This window comes from Panthera tigris, chromosome X, assembly GCF_018350195.1.
Source record: "Panthera tigris isolate Pti1 chromosome X, P.tigris_Pti1_mat1.1, whole genome shotgun sequence".
Classification (NCBI taxonomy): Eukaryota; Metazoa; Chordata; class Mammalia; order Carnivora; family Felidae; genus Panthera; species Panthera tigris.
In genome coordinates this window covers 80,852,033-80,870,986 of record NC_056677.1, presented here as the reverse complement: position 1 = coordinate 80,870,986, position 18,954 = coordinate 80,852,033, and positions in this window count along the sequence as shown.

Below are 18,954 nucleotides of genomic sequence, written 5' to 3'. Positions count from 1 at the left end.
GCCCCAACCAAAAGACATAGGGTGTCAGAATAGATAAAAAAAAAAACAAGACCCCTCTATTTGTTGTCTACAAGAGACTCATTTTAGACCTGAGGACACCTTCAGATTGAAAGTGAGGGGATGGAGAACTATCTATCATGCTACTGGAAGTCAAAAGAAAGCTGGAGTAGCCATACTTATATCAGCCATACTTATACAGACTCTAAAGGTTGTAACAAGAGATGAAGGAGGACATTATATAATAATTATAGGGTCTATCCATCAGGAAAAGCTAACAATTATAAATGTCTATGCTCAGAATGTGAGAGCCCCCAACTATATAAAACAATTAATCACAAACATAAGCAACCTTACTGGTAAGAATGTGGTAATTGCAGGGGACTTTAATACCCCACTTACAACAATGGATAGATCATCTAGATACAGGATCAATAAAGAAACAAAGGCCCTGAATGATACATTGGATCAGATGGACTTGACAGATATATTTAGAACTCTGCATCCCAAAGCAACAGAATGTACTTTCTTCTCGAGTGCACCTGTAACATTCTCCAAGATAGATCATATAATGGGTCACAAAACAGCCCTTCATAAGTCTAAAAGAATTGAGATCCTACCATGCACACTTTCAGACCACAATGCTATGAAGCTTGAAATCAACCACAGGAAAAAGTCTGGAAAACCTCCAAAAGCATGGAGGTTAAAGAACACCCTACTAAAGAATGAATGGGTCAACCAGGCAATTAGAGAAGAAATTAAGAAATATATGGAAACAAATGAAAATGAAAAGACAACAATCCAAACGCTTTGCGATGCAGTGAAGGTGGTCCTGAGAGGAAAATACAGGCAATCCAGGCCTGTCTCAGGAAACAAGAAAAATCCCAAATACAAAATCTAACAGCACACCTAAAGGAACTAGCAGCAGAACAGCAAAGACACCCCGAACCCAGAAGAAGAAGAGAAATAATAAAGAACAGAGCAGAAATAAACAATATAGACTAAAACAACTGTAGAGCAGATCAATGAAACCAAGAGTTGGTTTCTTGAAAAAATAAACAAAATTGATAAACCTCTAGCCAGGCTTCTCAAAAAGAAAAGGAAGATGACTCAAATAGATAAAGTCATGAATGGAAATGGAATTATTACAAGCAATGCCTCAGAAATACAAGCAATTTTCAGGGAATACTATGAAAAATTATATGCCAACAAACTGGACAACCTGGAAGAAATGGACACATTCCTAAGCACCCACACACTTCCAAAACTCACACAGGAAGAATGTAAAACTTGAAAAGATCCATACCAGCGAAGAAATTGAATCAGTTATCAAAAATCTCCCAACAAATAATAGTCCAGCACCAGATGGCTTCCCTGGGGAATTCTACCAGACATTTAAAGCAGAGACTCATTCTATGAAACCAGCATTACTTTGATTCCTAAACCCAACAAAGACCCCACAAAAAAAGAGAACTACAGGCCAATATCCCTGATGAATATGGATGCAAAAATTCTCAATAAGATACTAGCAAATCGAATTCAACAGCATATAAAAATAATTATTCACGGTGATCAAGTGGGATTCATTCCTGGGCTGCAGAGCTGGTTCAACATTCCCAAATCAATCAATGTGACACCTCACATTAATAAAAGAAAAAATAAGAACCATAGGATCCTGTCAATTGATGCAGAAAAGCATTTGACAAATTTCAGCATTCTTTCTTAATAAAAACCCTTGAGAAAGTCGGGATAGAAGGAACATACTTAAACATCATAAAAGCCATTTACGAAAAGCTCACAGCTAATATCATCCTCAATGGGGAAAATCTGAGAGCTTTCTCCCTGAGATCAGGAATGCAACAGGGATGTCCACTTTCACCGCTGTTGTTTAACATAGTGTTGGAAGTTCTAGCACCAGAAATCAGACAACAAAAGGAAATCAAAGGCATCAAAACTGGCAAAGATGAAGTCAAGCTTTCACTTTTTGCAGGTGACATGATAGTATACATGGAAAACCCGATAGATTCCACCAAAAGTCTGCTAGAACTGACATGAATTCAGCAAAGTCGCAGGATACAAAACTAATGTACAGAAATAAGTTGCATTCTTATACACTAATAATGACGCAACAGAAAGACAAATAAAGAAACTGATCCCATTCACAATTGCACCAAGAATCATAAAATACCTAGGAATAAACCTAACCAAGGATGTAAAGGATCTGCATGCTCAAAACTATAGAAAGTTTATGAAGGAAATTGAAGAAGGTATAAAGAAATGGAAAAACATTCCGTGCTCATGGATTGGAAGGATAAATATTGTTAAAATGTCAATACTACCCAAAGCAATCTGCACATTCAATGCAATCCCAGTCAAAATTGCACCAGCATTCTTCTCAAAGCTAGAAAAAGCCATCCTAAAATCTGTATGGAACCACAAAGGACCCTGAATAGCGAAAGTAATATTGAAGAAGACCAGTGCAGGAGGCATCACAATCCCAGACTTTAGCCTCTATTACAAAGCTGTAATCACCAAGAAAGCATGGTATTGGCACAAAAACAGACATATCGACCAATGGAAGAGAACAGAGACTCCAGAATTGGACCCACAAAAGTACAGCCAACTAATCTTTGACAAAGCAGCAAAGAATATCCAATGGAAAAAAGACAGTGTCTTTAACAAATGGTGCTGGCAGAACTGGACAGCAACATGCAGAAGTATGAAACTGGACCACTTTCTTGCACCACTCACAAAAATAAACTCAAAATGGATAAAGGACCTGAATGTGAGACAGGAAACCATCAAAACCCTAGAGGAGAAAGCAGGAAAAGACCTCTCTGACCTCAGCCGTAGCAATCTCTTACTCGACACATCCCCAAAGGCAAGGGAATTAAAAGCAAAAGTGAATTACTGGGACCTTATGAAGATAAAAAGCTTCTGCACAGCAAAGGAAACAACCAACAAAACTAAAAGGCAACCAACGGAATGGGAAAAGATATTTGCAAATGACATATCGGACAAAGGGCTAGTATCCAAAATCTATAAAGAGCTCACCAAACTCCACACCCGAAAAACAAATAACCCAGTGAAGAAATGGGCAGAAAACATGAATAGACACTTCTCTAAAGAAGACATCCGGATGGCCAACAGGCACATGAAAAGATGCTCAACGTAGTTCCTCATCAGGGAAATACAAATCAAAACCACACTCAGATATCACCTCACGCCAGTCAGAGTGGCCAAAATGAACAAATCAGGAGACTATAGATGCTGGCGAGGATGTGGAGAAACGGGAACCCTCTTGCACTGTTGGTGGGAATGTAAATTGGTGCAGCCGCTCTGGAAAACAGTGTGGAGGTTCCTCAGAAAAGTAAAAATAGACCTACCCTATGACCCAGCAATAGCACTGCTAGGAATTTACCCGAGGGATACAGGAGTGCTGATGCATAGGGGCACTTGTACCCCAATGTTTATAGCAGCACTCTCAACAATAGCCAAATTATGGAAAGAGCCTAAATGTCCATCAACTGATGAATGGATAAAGAAATTGTGGTTTATATACACAATGGAGTACTACAGGGCAATGAGAAAGAACGAAGTATGGCCCTTTGTAGCAACGTGGATGGAACTGGAGAGTGTGATGCTAAGTGAAATAAGCCATACAGAGAAAGACAGATACCATATGTTTTCACTCTTATGTGGATCCTGAGAAACTTAACAGAAACCCATGGGGGAGGGGAAGGAAAAAAAAAAAAGAGGTTAGAGTGGGAGAGAGCTAAAGCGTAAGAGACTGTTAAAAACTGAGAACAAACTGAGGGTTGATGGGGGGTGGGAGGGAGGGGAGGGTGGGTGATGGGTATTGAGGAGGGCACCTTTTGGGATGAGCACTGGGTGTTGAATGGAAACCAATTTGACAATAAGTTTCATATATTGAAAAAAATAAAAAAAATAAAATACATCATTAAAAAAAAATAAAAGCACAAATAAACTATTGGGACCTCATGAAGATAAAAAGCTTCTGCCCTGCAACGCAAACCATCAACAAAACTAAAAGGCAACCAACGGAATGGGAAAAGATGCTTGCAAATGACATATCGGACAAAGGGCTAGTATCCCAAATCTTTAAAGAACTCACAAAACTCCACACCAAAAAAACAAATAATCCAGTGAAGAAATGGGCAGAAGACATGAATAGACACTTCTCTAAAGAAGACACCCAGATGGCCAACAGGCACATGAAAAGATGTTCAACGTCACTCCTCATCAGGGAAATACAAATCAAAACCACACTTGAGAGACCACCTCACGCTAGTCAGAGTGGCCAAAATGAACAAATCAGGAGACTATAGATGCTGGCGAGGATGTGGAGAAACAGGAACCCTCTTGCACTGTTGGTGGGAATGCGAACTGGTGCAGCCACTCTGGAAAACAGTGTGGAGGTTCCTCACACAATTAAAAATAGATCTACCCTATGACCCAGAAATAGCACTGCTAGGAATTTACCCAAGGGTTACAGGAGTGCTGATGCAAAAGGGCACTTGTACCCAATGTTTACAGCAGCACTTTCAAAAATAGCCAAACTATGGAAAAAGCCTAAATATCCCTCAACTGATGAATGGATAAAGAAATTGTGGTTATATACACAAATGAATACTATTTGGCAATGGGAAAGAATGAAATATGGCCCTTTGTAGCAACGTGGATGGAACTGGAGAGTGTTATGCTAAGTGAAATAAGTCAAGCAGAGAAAGACAGATACCATATGTTTTCACTCTTATTTGGATCCTGAGAAACTTACCAGAAGTCCATGGGGGAGGGGAAGGGAAATAAAAGTAAGAGACGGAGGGAGTCAAACCATAAGAGACTCTTAAAAACAAGACAAACTGAGGGTTGATGGGGGGTTAGAGGGCTGGGAGGTTGGGTGATGGGTATTGAGGAGGGCACCTGTTGGGATGAGCACTGGGTGTTGTATGTAAACCAATTTGACAATAAATTTCATATTAAAAATATAAAAATAAATAAAGTTATATAATGTAAAAAAAAAAAGAAAATGCCTTCTAGTGTACAGTGGTTAATATGAACAGAGATGTGAGTAACAGTAATAGAAACTGGGTATTCTGCTAATTACTTCCATATCTGAGTGCCTCAGAAGGGCTTCTCTTATGAGAAAACTGTTCTTTAGCCACTGGCCAGACCAAACCACAAGGCCATTAGCAACAGTCCAGGAGTCTATGAAAATGTGAATTTGCAAAAAGCCCTTTTTTACTTCCTTAAGGGCTAGTGAACAGCTACAAGTTCTACCAAGTGGGCTGAACCTGGAGTGCCCTCCTCACCTAGTGCATTGCCTAATTCCAGTTAGAATGCTGTGGCCCTGGGGTGCCTGGGTGGCTCAGTCAACTAAGCATTCGACTTCGGCTCAGGTCATGATATCACAGTTTGTGGGTTCGAGCCCCATGTCAGGCTCTATGCTGACAGCTCAGAGTCTGGAGCCTGCTTCTAATTTTGTGTCTCCCTCTCTCTCTTCCCTTCCCCTGCTCATGCACTATCTCTCTCAAAAATAAACATTAAAAAAAATAGAGAATTCTGTGACCCTCCAGCAAGCTGTATTGTGTACAATATTGTACAAAGTTGTATGTTCTGACATCAGTGAACAACAATGACTCCTTGTCCATCTCTGACAGTTGGTCCCAAGGGGTTCCCCAAGCATCCAGAAGAAGAGGAAATGGGACACTACTATCACTTCCTCAAGGCTCTCACGCAAGGGGATGAGCAAGGGGGAAGCCACGTGCCCTTGTAATTTGAGAAGGCCTTTGACATCAGGTTTAGCCATTTCCTAAAGGTATCATTTCCATTTTGCCAAGGAGGCATCAGCGTTCATGCTGAACTTCTACCAGGAGGCATCTCTCAGGGCAATATAGGAGCTTGGGTCTGAGGTACTAAAAGAGTGGGGGCCAGTTAGGGTCTGAGTTTCTAAAAGAGCCCAATAGGATGACAAAAATGGGCACTCAACGGTAGTACACAAGGCTGCCACTAGGTGTAGGCATTTAGTCCAAACCCCCCATAGGAAGCCATGTAGACTCCTGTTTGGTCCAGAGACTCCAGGAGGCATAGTCAGGTGTGGCCTGACTTGGAAAGTGGAGCCAGGTGGGACCAAACATAGGGCTTACTGAGCTGCCTGCTCAGCAGCTTCCAAAGCACACTGTTGGGCCTCATCCCAATGGGAGGTGGGAGACTTTCATGTGATTGCATGTACAGGGCAAAGAATTAGTGAGATATGAGGGATGTGTTGCCTCCAGAACATGAAAAGTCCTAATATATATTATGATTGTTTGAGTGTAGTGGATGTTTCAATGGTGAGTAACTGATGTTTGACTTTTGAAGAAATATCTCAGCCCTCAGAGGACTAGATGATTCCCAGAAACTTGACAAGTGAGGCAGGTCTTGAGCCTTGTGAGGGGCAATTGTTGGTGTAGGTAGTCTGTGAGGATGTGTAAATTTGCCTGTATGTATGTATATATGTGTGTATATATATATATATATATATATATATATATATAGTAAGCCTCTTCGAAAGTGAAAAGAAATTGGTTTTGGAATTCCACTGCAATGGGAACAGAAAAAACCATATTAGTAAGCTCAATGACCTGTGGATGCTCTTGCATCATTGTTTGCCCCCAATCAGTTCCATAATAATAGGAATTGGAGCCTTAATTGGGGGAGGTTTCAATAGTCAATTATAAGATACCACTCATTATTGGCTGGCTTAAGTGCCATCCAAATGGGGCTGTTGAAAGGGGAGAATGTGGGCTTAATGACTCCTGTCTCAAGCAAATTTTTAATGACGGGAGTAGGCATTCAATGTGATCTTTAAGTCAGTTATTGGGAAGTGTTTACCATGTTGACCTGAGGGGGAAGAGTCACTGGCATCCATTTGGCAAGTCCTACCAGGAAGGTCAAGAACTTGGGCTTGTTCCATGTAGCATAGCATTGTGTCAAATGCATCCATGCCTATAATAGGGAAAGAAAGAGCAAGGGGAGCCACCACCAGAGGAAGCCAGTTAAGGTTAATGGTCCTAATAGTTACACCTAAATGGGTTTGTACACTAGCAATGCCCTGTAGGTAGAAAGGCTCCCTGTGCAAAATTTAGTGGGATTGCCTAACATGACTGTGACTTGGGTCCCTGTGTCTAATAGGGCCAAAAAATACTGTGCATTTTTATTGTCTCAATGGATTACCAGAGTGGTATAGAGGCGACTGTTCCCAAAAGTGGGACAGGCCCCAGAGAGCCATCAATTTCCTAGGGCAGGGGGTTAGATATCTGCTAGTCTTGGAGGTCAGGGAAGGGGGAGGAGGGAGGAGTGGGTACTGGGTTGAGGCCAGAGAGGTTAGAGGGTGGCTGTGTGACAAGAGGATGGATGGCAGAACAGGGCTGTAGCTGGCAGAATGCTAGTTTCAGGGCCTGGAGTTTAGAGACTGACTCTCCAGAGATTAAGTGGCCAGGAACCTCAAGTTTTTGTAACTCCCATTACAGGTTTGTCTGTGTTTTCCCATAAGGGGCAAAAGTAGGTGAGCATTTATTGGGGAAGGAATGGGGAATTATTTTTGTTGAGGGAAATTTGTTCAATGGAAATTTCTGGGGCAGTGGGTGTGGAGCGGCATGAGTCTGGAGTATCTGGGCATCTGGGTGGGCTCTCCTCCATGTCTAGCAACTATGTCAATGCCCTAGTGCCTATTATTTTTTATTTTAATTATTCTATTTTTTAGTTTCAAGTTTTTATTTAAATTCTAGTTAGTTAACATGTAGTATAATATTAGTTTCATGAGTAGAATTTAGTGATTCATTGCTTATAAACAACACCCAGTGCTCATAACAAGTGCCCTCCTTAACCCATACATCACCCATTTAACCCATCCTCCTGCCCACCTCCCCTACAGCAACCCTCAATTTGTTATCTGTAGTTAAGAGTCTGTCTGTTTTATGGTTTGCCTCTCTCTCTTTTTTCCCTATGTTTATGTTTCGTTTCTTAAATTCATATGATATTTGTCTTTCTCTGACTTATTTTGCTTAGCATAATACACTCTAGCTCTATCCATGCAATTGCAAATGGCAAGATTTTATTCTTTATGGCTGAGTAATATTCCATGACATACATATTCCACAACTTCTTTATCTATTCATCAGTCAGTGGACATTTGGGCTCTTTCTATAATTTGGTTATTATTTTTAACATTTATTTATTTTTGAGACAGAGAGAGACAGAGCATGAACAGGTGAGGGGCAGAGAGAGAGGGAGACACAGAATCTGAAACAGGCTCCAGGCTCTGAGCAGTCAGCACAGAGCCCGACGCGGGGCTCGAACTCACGGACTGTGAGATCGTGACCTGAGCCGAAGTCGGCCCCTTAACCGACTGAGCCACCCAGGCGCCCCTAATTTGGTTATTATTGATAATGCTGCTATAAACATGGGGGGGTGCATGTATCCATTGGTATCAGTATTTTTGTATTCTTTGGGTAAATACCTGGTAGTGCAATTGCTGGGTTGTAGGGTAGTTCTATTTTTAGTTTTTTGAGGGGCCTGCATACTGTTTTTCAGAGTGGCTGCACCAGTTTGCATTTGCACCAACAGTGTAAGAGGGTTCCACTTTTTCCACATCCTCACCAACATCTGTTGTTTCCTGTGCTATTAATTTTAGCAATTCTAGCATGTGTGAGGTGATATCTTGTTGTAGTTTTGATTTACATTTCCCTGATGATAAGTGATGTTGAGTATCTTTTCATGTGTCTGTCGACCATCTGTGTGTCTTCTTTGGAAAAATGTCTATTCATGTCTTCTGCCCATTTTTTAACTGGATTATTTGTTTTTTGGGTGTTGAGTTTGATAAGTTATTTATAGATTTTTGATACTTTCCCTTTGTCAGATATGTATTTTGCAAATATCTTCTTCCATTTTGAATGTTGCCTTTTAGTTTTGTTGATTATTTCCTTCACTGTGCAGAAGCTTTTTATCTTGATAAAGTCCTATAGTTTATTTCTCCAGTGCCTTTTATATGGTTTTGGAAGTCTCAATAAAATGTAGTAGTGCCACCCTGTAATTACAGGGGAGCACCCTCCAAATAGAAGTCTCTGGACTCATAGTCAAATGGGGCCTCTTCAGGGTTAGAAATAAAGAGCGGGTAATATGGGTCACTGTGGCCATGGAAATGATAACCCACTGGACCATGCCAATTTTGTGCAACAAGAGACTGACCTCATCTAATGTTTTCCATTCACTGTGAACTTTAGCAGTTATTACTGTGAAGGAAAAATGGGCATGATACCAGGCAATAATTATCCATGTGAGGAGAGGAAGGGCCATGGTACAAATATCAGTGGCTCCGGAGGGCCTTTGCATTCTCTTCTCCCTCTTCAACCTCAACAGAGGATTTGATAACTCTGTCAGATTTTCCTTTGGTGGCAGAGAAGCCTTATGAGGCATGTTTCTTGGTTCTGCTCCATTTAAAGGAAAGGCAAGGGAGTCCAGGATCTGTAGTCCCAGAGGAAGTGGACATATAGTCTAGATGTATGTTTGAGAAATTTATGGATTTTAGGGTCTTTAGAGATACCAGTCAGTTCAAGAATTTTGGCAGCTGTAAGTAACAATTCAGAGGCTGTTCCAAAAGCCCATAATAGCTAATAAGTTCCCTTTTCTCCTTCCTGCTGCATGAAATTGTTTTAAAAAGGTTTTAATTTCAGTTAAGTTATATTTTCTGATCTCAGTTTCTACTTTCTGATTTCCATACCTTACCCTTACGTGTTCCCAGAAAAATTTATGGATGACATCCTGTAAGCCTTCTTATTGGCAGCCACTTCCCTTTCCTGGGTGTCCCAATCCACTTCCCCAGGACTGGAATCAGTCTTCACTAGCACAAGATGCAGAGTCTTTGGAAAAATTCCCTACACCTCTGGAGCATAATACCAAAGCCTTGGCCTGTTGGTATACCAAGGCACTAAGAAATACCTGGGGATCTTCATAGGGGTTTTGCATTTATGAAGGAGCTAGTATACCTCCTTGGGGTTCTTAGGAGATGCTAGCACCAGATGTTCAGGAGTTTTATATTTGTATAGTAATTTTTTAGCGACATAACACCAGGGATTGGACCCACAATATCCTATCAGGTCAGGGGATGAAGAGCAACAGCATCAAGTTGAAGCACTGAGACAGAGATAATAGGTCTCTGCTGAATTTCCCTTTTCATGGTGCCATTGGTCTCCTGTTGCAAGGCTATTTTAGTCATCTGGGTTGACACATAGTCCTCACTGGACCCACCAACTCAGCGGTCACAGGCAGAGGTCTCTTTCCTCTTTACCTCGGGTAATATCTTTCCTCATGTCTTTAGCCTTGAGACTCTCCTTGTGCAGTAACAATAGCTCATGATCAAGTCCACCGTCCTTAGATTCCCTTGGCCTTGAGGCATGGAGGACCCTCACACATACTAATAGTCAATTAAGGGCTTTATAATTAGTGGTCTAATTGTCTCATTAGACCATATGGCCTTGATCACGTTGCTCTGGGGAGATTGTGGAATTATTATGGCAGCAGTGACATTTTAGGATAGATACTGCAGGCAGCACACAACAGAGGCAATATGCAAAAGCACGAAGCGGCAGGACAGGTCTCCAGTAAGCAGTGCTACCTTCCCTTCCCACCTGGGTTAACCAGTTATTAAGTTAGTTGCTGCTAAAGGGCATTCCCTTCAGTTAATTACAAGAGTAATCATGCAATCCTGCTGACTAAGCTAATTGATTTGTTTCAGCCTCAGTGTGTTAATAGTGATGGTATCAGTTAGCAATGCTTGGGACCACTCATCTGGGCCTGTTGTGCTTGTGGTGAGCCCCCATAGGCATATCCCCCAACCAGAGTCAGTGTTGTGGCTGGACTAGCCCTTGTGGTTCTTATTATGATTGCAAGATCTACCTCAGCAACAGCCATCAGGAAACTTTGAAAAAATGTTCATGACTCATAAATCCTGGAGAGTACATGGCACATGAGAAGTTACACAGCAAGACTGAAGGTGAAAAAGAGAGAACATAGACCTGGGGTTCTCCAGTTATTGGGGTTGAGGAGGGGGTGCCTAGGGTTTTATGGGTTCACTCTGTATTGGTGAATTTAAAACATAAGATTGGGAATTAAAATACAGGAAGAGAAACACAGAATCACTCAAATGGTCAGTTACCTAGGTCAATCAGGGCTTTCTAAAACGGGAACTTCGTGGGTGGAACAGCTTTGTTCTTTATCTAGTTCAGTAGCTGGCAATATGTTTCTTTGAGATGGATGTCTTTAAAATGGATACCTTGGCAATCAAAAGCTTAATGTCAGGCACTAACATTACAAATTTATACATTGAAGTGTACACTTAAAAATGGTTAAGATGGTAAATTTTATATAATGTTTTTTTATAATAAATCACGTAATTCCATCAACTTTATTTTTCTTTTTAAAAATTGTCTTGGCTATGTTAGTTCCTTTGCATTCCATATAAATTTTGCTATCAGCTTGTCTATAGCTACAAAAAGTCCTGCTAGAGTATTGATTGTAACTGCATTAAAACTTACATATCAATTTGGGAAGGTTGGCATTGTTACAATGTTGGGTCTTTGAATTCATGAACATGACATGTCTTTCCATATATTTAGCTTTTCGTTATTTCTTTCATCAGTATTTTGTGCTTCCCACCATACAGATACTGCATACGGTTTGTTAGAATTATACCTACATACTTTATTTATTTGAACCTATTATAAATGGTATTGTTTTTAATTTCAGTTTTCAAATTGTTCATTAGTGATATACGAAAATATGATTGATTTTTTTGTGTTGAACTTGTATCTACTGACCTTGCCAAATGAAATTATTATTTCCTGGAGGGTTTTTTTTTTTTTTGTAGTTTCCTTCGGACTAACTATGTAGACAACCATGTCAGTGAAATAGAGTTAGTTTTATTATTTCCTTTCCAACCTGTATGCCTATTCTTTATTGAAGTATCTTAATATAACATCTTGCCTTTTTGTTACAAGTTAATACATTGTAGTAGCAATCAACTTTGCTATTTTTTTGTTTCATGAACATTTATCTTTAAATACTGAAGTATTTACAAACAGACTCTTAGTAAAAGTTATTCATATTTTGATATAGGACTATATTAGATGTTTATTTAGAAAGGTGTTCACTCTTTCAATGAGTATCAATAATTTAGTTCCCTAATCAGTTTCAACAAACTGTAAATGTTAGTTATAAACCTTTCATCCCTTTTATAGAAGATGACATAGACTGCTCATTAATACCACCTGCTTTTCTGGTTATTTTTATATTTAGGTAAAAATAAAACTATATTCTGGGATATTGAAAATCAACTAGTATATTAAACAGTTCACAATCTTAGAAACAATTTAGAATTGAATAAAATCAATGCTGTCTTTAATGAACAATTAGAAATAGGATATTTTCTGCCTCCTAGATAACTGGATATCTGCAATCATCCCTATAGAAAGAGAAATTGTTTTTAGTGACTAAATCCATGGGTACAATTTATAACTTTACATGGATATAGTTTATAACTTTATACAATATTTTTCACTGTGAGTAATTTTAAGATGTAATTTTTAAAAAAGGCTTTTAACATGCCCTTTGAGTTCAAGGCTTGAATTATTTGTTAACAAATTATTACTTGGGCTTCAAATATCTGAAAAAAATTAGCTGAACTTACCATACATTTCATACCTGTAGTTTATTGACCATCATTTATTAGTTGATGTAGACATTTTACATAGATCAACTAATGCATATTTTTCTTTGTGTTTTGAAATCTTACAGTCTCAGAAGAAAAAACTGAAGATGGATTTTAGTTTTAATGATCTCTATTTGTTTATCTTTAAACACGAATTTAGTGGTCCTAATGGCTTTGGTATGTAGCATTATTGTTTAACTTAATGTTTTAAAAATAAACATGATTATATATTGACATAATAATATTGGGTTAAGTAAAATATATTATCAAATTAAAAACAAAAAAAATATGACCTTAATTTAGAACCTATTTTGATATATAGGTATGTTATTTTTCATCTTCATAGAGGTATTAATTAACAAAGAGAAATTATATATACTTAAGATATACAACATGGTATTCTGATATACATATACATTGTGAAATGATTACCACAATCAAGCTAATTAACATATCTATTACCTCACATAGTTACCATTTTACTTTCTTTTTTTCTGTGGTCAGAACATTCACGATCTACTCTCTTAGCAAATTTCAAGTAAACAATACAGTATTATAATCTGTAGTCATCATTGCTGTACATTAGATCTTCAGAACTTATGCATCCTGCTTAACTGAAAACTTGTATGCTTTGACCATCATCTCCCTATCTCTGCCATCAACCTCCCAGCCCTTAGCAACCACCATTCTACTTATTTGTTTATTTATTTATTTATTTTTAAGGTTTATTTATTTGTTTGAGAGAAACAGAGACAGTGTGAGTGGAGGAGAGGCAGAGAGAGAGGGAGAGGGAGAGACAATCCCAAGGAAGCTCTGGGCTGCCAGCACAGCCTGATGCAGGGCTCAGGCTCACAAAACTGTGAGATCATGACCTGAGCTGAAATCAAGAGTAGGACACTCAACCAACTGAGCCACCGAAGAGCCCCGATTTGACATGGAAGGAGATCATGCAATATTTGTCTCTGTCTGGCTTATTTCACTCAGCATAATGTCCTCCAGGTTCATCCATTTTGTCACAAATGACAACATTTAAGGCTAAATGATAATTATTACATATATATGCCATATATTCTTTATCCATTCATCCTTTTACAAATACTTATGTTGTTTCCATATCTTGGCTATCGTGAATAATGTGGCAATGAACACGGAAGAGCAGTATCTCTGAGGTTCTGATTTTAGTTCTTTTGGATATATACACAGAAGTAAGGTTGCTTAATTTCCTTTTTGAATTGGTCATTGTTAGTGTAGAGAAATACAACTCATTTTTGTTTGCTGATTTTGTATCCTGCGACTTTGCTAAAATCATATACTGGTCTTGACAATTTTTTGTGTGTGTGTGGAATCATTAAAGTTTTTACATGTAAGATCATGTCAGCTGTTAACAGAGATAATTTTACTTCTTCCTTTCCAGTTTGGATGCCTTTTATTTCTTCTTGTGCCTGATTATTCTGTTTAGAACTTTCAGTACTATTTTTTTAAACGTTTATTCATTTTTGAAAGAGAGAGGCACAGAGTGTGAGCATGGGAGAGCTAAAGAGAGAGGGAGCAACAGAGTCAGCAACAGACCCTGATGTGGGGCTCGAACCCACAAACCACGAGATCATGACCTGAGACAAAGTGGGCCACTTACCGACTGAGCCACCCAGGCACCCCAGTAGTATTTTTAATAACAGTGGTAAGAGTGGACATCATCACTTAGATCTTAAAAGAAATGTTTTCAGTATTTCACCAATGAGTATAATGTTAATTGTAGGCTTTTCATACTTGGCTTTTGTTATGTTGAAGTAGTTTCCTCTATTCCTAGTTACTTGAGTGTTTTCATCATGAAAGGGTGTTGAATTTTTTCAAATGCCTTTTCTGCATCAATTGAGATTATGTGGTTCTATCCTCCATTCTATTCATATATATTACATTAATTGATTTTTGTATGTTGAGCCACTCTTGATTTCCAGGTATAAATCCCATTTGATCATAATACTCCTTTTAATGTGCTGTTGAATTGGTTCACTAGAATTTTGTTGAGTATTTTTGCATTAATGCTTATCAGAGATATTGGTCTGTAGTTTCCTTGTGTTTGGTTTTGGTATAAGAATAATGCTGGCCTCATAAAAGGAGTTTCAAAGTGTTCCCTCCTCTTCAATTCTTTGAAAGAGTTTGAGGAAGCTTTGTATTAATTGTTCTTTAAAAGTTTGGTAGAATTCCCAGTGAAGCAATCTGGTCGTTAGCTTTTCTTTTCAGAAGGCTTTTTATTACTGCTCTAACCCACTTACTAGTTATGTCTGTCTACATCATGTCTACATGATTCAGTTTTGGTAGGTGTATGTTTCTAGGAATATGTCCACTTATTCTAGGTTATCCAATTTGTTAGTGTGTAATTGTTCATAACTTCTTATAATCCTTTTTATTGCTGTTGCATCCATTGTAATGTCTCCTCTAAAATTTCTAATTTTAGTTATTTGAATCTTCTTTTTTTCTTAGTCTAGTTAATGCTTTGTCAGTTTTGTTGATGTTTTAAAAAATATCTCTTGGTTTCACTATTTTTCTGTAGTTTTTCTATTCTATATTTCTTTCATCTCTGTTCTAATCTTTATTATTTCCCTCCTGCTAATATCAGGGTTAGTTTTTTTTTTTTTTCTAGTTCCTTAACATTAAAGGTCAGTTGTTGATGTGAGATCTTTCTACTTTTTTATTTTATTTTTTGTTAAAAAATTTTTAATGTGTATTTATTTTTGAAAGCGAGACAGAGTATGAGTGGGTGAGGGGCAGAGAGAGAAGGAGACACAGAATCTGAAGCAGGCCCCAGGCTCTGAGCTGTCAGCATAGAGCCCGACGTGGGGCTTGAACTCACAAGCTGTGAGATCATGACCTGAGCTGAAGTTGTATGCTTAACCGGCTGAGCCACCCAGGCACCCCTCTACTTTTTAAATGCAAGCATTTAACACTATAATCTTCTCTCTTAGTATGGCTTTTTCAGAATCCCAAAGTTTTGGAGCAGCTTTTTAAAGGTATAATTGACAAATAAAACTATATATTTAAAATTTACAGTGAGATAATTTGACATACATATAATTTCTGAAATTATTCTCAAAACCAGGTTAACTAACATGTCTATCACCTCACATAGTTACCTTTTTTATGTATGGTAATAAGGTCTAGTCTCTTAGCAAATTTCAAGTACACAATACACTATTATAAACTGCAGTCACCATGTACATTATAACATGTACATTAGATTCCCATGGAGTTTTCATTTAAAACTGAAGGCTGGTACCCTTTGATAAGCATGCCAACGTCTACCCCACCCCCAAGCACCTGGTAGCCACATTCCTACTGTCTGTTTCTATGGGTTTTTTTCCCATTAGATTCCATATATAAGTGAGACCAAACAGTATTTTTTTTACACTAATTTCACTTAGCGTAGTATCCTCTAGGTTCATCAGTATTGTAGCAAATGGCAGTATTTCATTCTTTTTAGGGCTAAATAATTTTCCTGTGTGTGTGTGTGTGTGCACGCGTGCGCGTGTGCACTACATCTTTATCCATTCATTCATTGATGGACATTTAAGTTGTTTCCATGACTTGGTTATTATGAAAATTCTACAGTGAGAAGGGAAGAGTAGACATCTCTTCAAGATACTAATTTCATTTCCAGAGTGCCTGGGTGGGTCAGTTGGTTGAGAGTCCCACTCTTGACTTTGGCTCAGGTCCTGATCTCATGGTTCATGGGTTCAAGCCCCACGTTGGGCTCTGTGCTGGCAGTTCAGAGCCTACTTGCAATTCTCTCTCACTGCCCATCTCCCTCTGTCCCTCCCCAATCATGTGCTGTGTCTCTGTCTCTCAAAATAAACTTTTAAAAAAATATACTAATTTCATTTCCTTTGGATATATACCCAGAAGTGGGATTGCTAGACCATACAGTAGTTTTATTTTTATTTTATGAGGAATCTCCATACTTTTTTTCCATAATGGCTGTACAAATTTACATTTCCACCAACAGTGTACAAGGGATATAATTTCTCCACATCCCCACCAACAACTGTTAGTTATTATATTTTTTAATGTTTATTTATTTTTGAGAGAGATTGAGAGAGAGAAAAAGAGAGAGAGAGAGAGAGAGAATGAGCAGGGGAGGGGCAGAGAGAGAAGGGGACAGAGGATCCAAGTGGGCTCTGCACTGACAGCCTGATGTGGGGCTCAAATTCACAAACTGTGAGACCATGAAGTCAGACCCTTAACCGACTGAGCCACCCAGAGGAACCCCTATTGTCTTTTTTTCAATGTTTATTTATTTTTTGAGAGAGAAAATGGGGGAGGGGTAGAGAGAGAAGGAGACAGAGGATCTGAAGCAAGCTCTGCTTTGAGAGCAGAGCCCAGCATGGGGCTTGAACCCACAAGCTGTGAGATCATGACCCCAGCTGAAGTCGAATGTGGCCCAGCTATTGTCCCTTTGATAAAAGCCATCCTAAAAGGCATGAGGTGATATCTCATTGTGGTTTTGATTTGCATTTCCTGGGATGATTAGTAATGTTGAGCACCTTTTCATGTACTTGTTCACCATTTGTCTGCCTTCTATGGAAAAATGGCTATTCAGGTCCATTGCCCTTTTTCTTTTTCATGTTTATTTATTTATTTTGAGAGAGACACAGAGAGAGAAAGCACAAGCAGGGGAGGGGCAGAGAGAGAGAAGGAGAGAGGGAATCCCAAGCAGGCTACATGCTGTCAGCACAGAGCCTGACACAGGGCTTAATCTCACAAACCGTGAAATCATAACCTGAGTCCAAATCAAGAGCTGGATGCCCAACCGACTGAGCCACCCAGGCACCCCCTTTTTTCTTAAGTTTACTTTTGTATTTTGAGAGAGAGAGAGAGAGAGAGAGAGAGATAAAGAAAGAGGGAATGACTTGGGGAGGGGCAGAGAGAGAGAGAGAATCCTAAGCAGGATCTGCACTGTCACCAGAGAGCCCAACTCGGGGCTCAAACTCACTAATAGTGAGATCATGATCTGAGCTGAAACCAAGAGTTGGATGCTTAACTGACCGAGTCACCCAGGTGACATTTAGGTACATTGCCATTTATTGACTGATTGATTGATTGATTGAGAGAAAGGAAGCATGCACATGCATGCATGTGAGTGGGGGAGGGGCAGAGAGAGGGAGAGAGAGAGAATCCCAAGCAGGCTCCATATTGTCAGTGTGGAGTCTGATGTGGGGCTCAAACCCAGGAACCATGAGATCATGACCTGACTGAAACCAAGAGTCAGATACCCAACCGACTGAGCCACCCAGGGGCCCCAATTATTTTTAATGTTTATTTATTTTTGAGAGAGAGACAGAACATGAGCAGGGAGGTGCAGAGAGAGGGAGACAGAGAATCTCAAGTAGGCTCTGCACTGTCAGCACGGAACCCCGATGCGGGGCTCAAGCTCACAAACCGTGAGATCATGACCTGAGCGGAAACCAAGAGTCAGATACTTAACTACTGAGCCACCAGGTGCCCCTGTTTTCTTATTTTTATGTTCATATTGTTCATTGTAGAAATACAATTGATTTTTGGATTTACAAAAATCCAATCATATTTTCATAAATACATTTAGATTTTTATGTATTACTCTTGTATTCTGAAACCTTATTGAACTCATTTATTAGCTCAAATAGTTTGTGTGTGTGTGTGTGTATGTGTGTGTGTATGTTTGGATTACTTGAGTTTTTTATATATAAGGTTATGCCATCTACAGATAGAATGTTTTGGTTGTTCATTTCAAACTGTATGACTTTTGTTTCTTTGTCTAGATTAATAGCCCTGGGCAGAACCTCCAGTATGATGTCGAGTAGAAGTGGCAAGAGCAACATTTTTGTGTTGTTCCTTATTTTAGGGGAAAGCATGCAGTCTTTCACCATTAAGTATGATGTTAGTTGTGGGGTTTTCATAGATGCTGTTTATCAGGCTGAGGAAGTCACCTTCTACTCTTAGTTTGTTGAGTATTTTTATCATAAAAGGTTGATAAATTTTGTCACATGCGTTTCTGCATCGGTTGTGCTGATTATGTAATTTTTGTCCTTAATTATATTGATATTTTGTGTTATATTGATTTTTCAGATGTTAAACTAATTGCATTACTGGGACAGAATCCCATTTGGTCATAGTGTGTAATCCTTTTTTATATCAAGCTGGATTCAGCTTGCTGGTAT